The following is a 4,946-nucleotide window of genomic DNA, read 5'->3' on the forward strand; positions in this document are numbered from 1 at the left end:
GTCCGACTCTTAGCGACCCCATGGACTGCAGCCCACCAGGCTCCTCCGTCCATGGGATTTTCCAGGCAAGAGTACTGGAGTGGGGTGCCATCGCCTTCTCCTCATGTGGCAGCTCACGCCAAAAATCAAACAAACAAACAAAAAAAGACAGAGAGAGATAAAGTAAAGAAAAAAAAAGTAATAAAAAAGAGAATTCCCAACCTGTCTGTGGTTTGGGATTCCTATCTGTCTCATAAAGCAAAGTAGAGGGTTTGTCTTCTGGGAAGACAGATTCATCTTCTCCTCGGAAAAAGCGTCTTTCATAGTTGGCTTTGGTATCTTACAGGAATAGGAGGGCAGGGATTGACACCTCATGGAGTCTGGGTTTTCAGCTGAGGTAGAGAGAGAAGACAGTGGTTACAACCAGAAAGTCCAGAGCTGGGTGTCATTACCTCTGGAACTCATCTCTCTTAACTCAGCCTGGGCTTCATGAGTCATGGAAGTGGATTCCTTCATAAAATAATACTTAAAAAAAAAAAAAGTGATTTAGACTTAAAAGCAGCCTGAGGAAAAAAGACATATTACATACCAATAAGGACAGCAGATTTTTTTTTTTTTTGTTAGAAACAAAACAGGTGAAGTTGCTGTACCTGAGCTAACGCTTCTGGGAAAGTTGAAACTCAGTTACGTACGATTACTGAGCAAACTTGACTTAAGATGACTCTTGGGGGCCTCCCTAGAGTCTAGTGGTCTAGTGGTTGAGAGTCCACCCCCCAGTACAGGGGACACAGGTTCAATCCCTGCTCTGGCAAGATTCCACATGTCGTGGAGCAACTAAGCCCGTGAGCCCCAGCTACTGAAGTCTGTGCACATACAGCCGGCGCTCTGCAACAGAAGCCACTGCAATGAGAATACCATGCACTACAACAGAGTAGTCCCCACCACCTCAATTAGAGAAATCCCGAGGGCAGCAATGAAGATCTAGCACAGCCAAAAGTGAATTAAAAAAAAAAAAAAAGACATTTCCATTGAGGATCTTTTTTTGACTTACTAACAGAACATCACGCATATAGCTGAGAGTGGCACTAATGCCTTAAATTTTGATCACATCTCTCTGTTAGGGTGAGAGTTTATCAAAAAAGGGGAGAATTGTTATAAAGAAGTAACAAGTCCAAAATGAAATTATTTGCCCCCAGGACAGCAAACCAAGACTTAACTGCATTTTCAACCTCTCCCAGGAATGTGGTCTTTAAAGAGAAACCTTAAAGGTCTTAACAGCACTAATCAGTGAGACAATCTGCATAAAAAGACCTGGCCCTTCCCTTCCCCCCAAAAGAAGGGGCCTGGCCTGAAACAATTCCTTCTCTACTTTTGCTAATAACCTCCTTGCCCCACCCTCCTTCTGCCTATAAAAGCCTTCCCCTCTGGGCCTCTCAGTTGCTGGGTGGGACGCTACCAGAGTCTTGAGTCACCCATTAGAGGTAATTGCATGCATGCTCAACCCTGACCAGGGGCTTCCCTGGTGGCTCAGATGGTAAAGAATCTGCTGGCAATGGAGGAGACCCAAGAGCCACGGGTTCGATCCCTGGGTCTGGAAGAGCCCCTGGAAGAAGAAATGGCAACCCATTCCAGTGTTCTTGCCTGAAGAACCCCGTGGACAGAGGGGCCTGGTGGGCCCAAGTCCATGTTCCAGTTGTGTCCTACTCTTTGCCACCCCATGGACTGTAGCCTGCCAGGCCCCTCTTGCCATGGGATTCTCTAGCCAGGAATGCTGAAGTGCATTGCCATTTTTTCCTCCAGGGGATCTTTCCAACCCAGGAAGGTGGATTATTTACCACTTGAGCCATGGGGGAAGCCCCACTAGAGACAATTAGACCTTCTGAAAGTGAAGTGATGGAAAAAAATATTTCATGTAAATGATAACCAAAACAAAGCAGAAGTGGTTACATTTATACCACAAAAAGTTGACTTTTAGCTGAAAAATGGCACTAGAGACAAAGAAGATCATTAATAATGATAAAAGCCTCATTCAGTAGGAAGATATAGCAATTGTAAATATATATGCACCTAGCATCAAATCACCTAAGTATGTAAATCAAATATTAGCAGATCTGAAAGTTGAAACTGAGAGCAATAAAATAATAGTAGCGGCAATTAGAAATAGAAATAAAAAGCATCAAAATTAGAAAGGAAAAAATAAAACTGCCTCTATGTGTGGGTGACATCATCTTGTATATAGAAGATTCTAAGGAATCTAAAAAACATATCATTAGAACTAACAAGCAAGTTCAAAAAGGCTACAGGACAAAAAGTCAATCAATATACAGGACTTCCCTGGTGGTCCAGTGGTTGAGAATCTGCCTGCCAATGCAGAAGACATGGGTTTGATCTCTGCTCTGGAAGGATTCCACGTGCTGAAGGGCAACTGAACCAGTGCACACAACTACTGACCTGGAGCTTCAGAGCCCATGCTCTGCAACAAGAGAAGCCGCTACAACGAGAAGTAGCCCCTGCTCATCGCATCTAGAGAAAGCCTGCATACAGCAACGAAGACCCAGCAGAGCCAAAAATAAAAATAAATAAAAATTTTAAAAGATCAATATATAAAAATCAATTGTATTTGTATATGCAAATCAGCAACTTGAAAATAAAATTACAGTAATTCCACTTACAACAGTATCAAAAAGAATAAAATGCTTAAGGACAAATTTAACAAAAGAAATGAGAAACATTAGAAACCACTGTTGAAAGAAATTAAACAAGGCCTCAATAAATGGAAAAACATCCCCATGTTCATGCATCAGGAGACTTAGTATTGTTAGGATACCAATACTCTCCATTTGATCTGCAGATTCAATACAATCTGTATCAGAATCCTAGTTAACACCTTTGTAGAAATTGACAAGCTGATCCTATAATTCATACAGAATTGCAAGAGACCCAGAATAGCCAAACCAATATTGAAAAAAAACAAAGTTGGGGGATCCTTATTTCCTCACTTCAAAACTTACTACAAAGCAACCAACAGTAACGAAGAGAGTGTGGTACCAGCATAAGGACTCATAAACAGATCAATGAAACAGAATTGAGAGTTCAAAAATAAACACCATGTGTCTACAGTCAGTTCAACAAGGGTGGAAAGACCATTCCGTTATTAGAGAAGAGTCTTTTCAACAAATAGTGCTGAGACACTTGAATATTCACATACAAAAAAATAAAGTTGAAACCCTTAGCTCATATCATATACAAAAAGTAACTCAAAATAGATAAAAAGCCTAATTGTAAGAGATAAAATTATAAAATTCTTAGAAGAAAACACAGTAGTGAATCCTGAATCAGCCAATGGATTCTTAGCTATGACAGAAAATGCATAAGCAGCAAAAGAACGATTAGATAAAATAAACTTTATCAAATCAAAATTTCTTGTGCTTCAAAGGACACTTTCAAGAAAGGGAAAAAACTCACACAGAATGGAGAAAACATTTGCAAATTATAAATTTGATAAGGGACTTGTATATAGAATCTATAATCTTTACAAGGGTTCAAATAAGTAGACAATAAAAGGAAAAATAAATCAATGAAAACTTGGGCAAAGATTCTGAACAGACATTACTCCAAATAAGATATATAAATGGCCAATAAGCACATGAAAAGGACTTGCCCAGTGGCTCAGTGGTAAAGAATCCTCCTGCAATGCAGGAGACCCAGGAGACATGAGTTCAATCCCTGGGTCAGGAAGATCCCCTGGAGAAGGGAATGACAACTCACTCCAGTATTCTTGCCTGGAAAATCCCATGGACAGAGGAGCCTGGTGGGCTACAGTCCATGGGGTTGCAGAGTCAGACATGTCTAAAGTGACTGAGGACGCATGTGCATGAGCACCTGAAAAGATGCTTCACATCATTCATAACAGTATTATGCCAATAAATGTGACAAGTCAGATGAAAGGGACAAACTCCTTAATAGAAGATGCAAAGTGTGCAAGCTAACTCAGAAAGAAAGAAATAATTTAAATAGCCCTGTATCTATTAAAGAAGTGAATTCATTGCAAAGAGGAAAATCTTTTCAACAAATGATGCTTGAACAACCCATTGTTGTTGTTCAGTGGCTCCGTCATGTCCGACTCTCTGCGACCCTACGGACGGCAGCATGCCAGGCTTCCCTGTCCTTCACCGTCTCCCAGAGTTTGCTCAAACTCATATCCATTGAGTTGGTGATGCCATCCAACCATCTCATCTTCTGTCATCCCCTTCTCCTCCTGCCTTCAATCTTTCCCAGCATCAGGGTCTTTTCTAATGAGTCAGCTCCTCATAACAGGTACTGGAGTTTCAGCATCAGCATCAGTCCTTCAAGTGAACATTTAGGGTTGATTTCCTTTAGGATGGACGGATTTGATCCCCTTGCAGTCCAAGGGACTCTCAAGAGTCTTCTCCCGCACCACAGTTCAAAAGCATCAGTTCTTTAGTGCTCAGCTATGGTCCAATTCTCACATCTGTACATGACTACTGGAAAAACCATATCTTTAACTATATGGATTTTGTAGACAAAGTAATGTCTCTACTTTTTAATGTGCTGTCTAGGTTTGTCATTGTCATGGCTGCAGATGCCGTCCACAGTGATTTTGGAGTCCAAGAAAGTAAAATCTGTCACTGTTGCCATTGTTTCCCCATCTATTTGCCAAAAGCCTCTTGATGAAAGTGAAAGTGGAGAGTGAAAAAGTTGGCTTAAATCTCAACATTCAGAAAACGAAGATCATGGCATCCGGTCCCACCACTTCATGGGAAATAGATGGGGAAGCAGTGGAAACAGTGTCAGACTTTATTTTTCTGGGCTCCAAAATCACTACAGATGGTGACTGCAGCCATGAAATTAAAAGACACTTACTCCTTAGAAGGAAAGTTATGACCAACCTAGACAGCATACTGAAAAGCAGATCTCCTTGCAGTCCAAGGGACTCTCAAGAGTCT

The 4,946-nt window shown here is 41.1% G+C and overlaps 1 long non-coding RNA gene across 1 annotated transcript in view; it reads right to left on the bottom strand.

The window, feature by feature from the left end:
• The window catches only part of LOC104988758, a 5,047-nt gene extending 3,531 nt beyond the window's left edge, over positions 1-1,516 (bottom strand). The window contains exon 1 of the long non-coding RNA XR_825283.1: positions 202-1,516. This is a non-coding gene — a long non-coding RNA (uncharacterized LOC104988758). The remainder of the gene's footprint in view (positions 1-201) is intronic.
• Positions 1,517-4,946: the final 3,430 nt, after the last annotated feature.

Source organism: Bison bison, unplaced genomic scaffold (genome assembly GCF_000754665.1).
Source record: "Bison bison bison isolate TAMUID 2011002044 unplaced genomic scaffold, Bison_UMD1.0 scf7180017864142, whole genome shotgun sequence".
In the NCBI taxonomy this organism is placed as follows: Eukaryota; Metazoa; Chordata; class Mammalia; order Artiodactyla; family Bovidae; genus Bison; species Bison bison.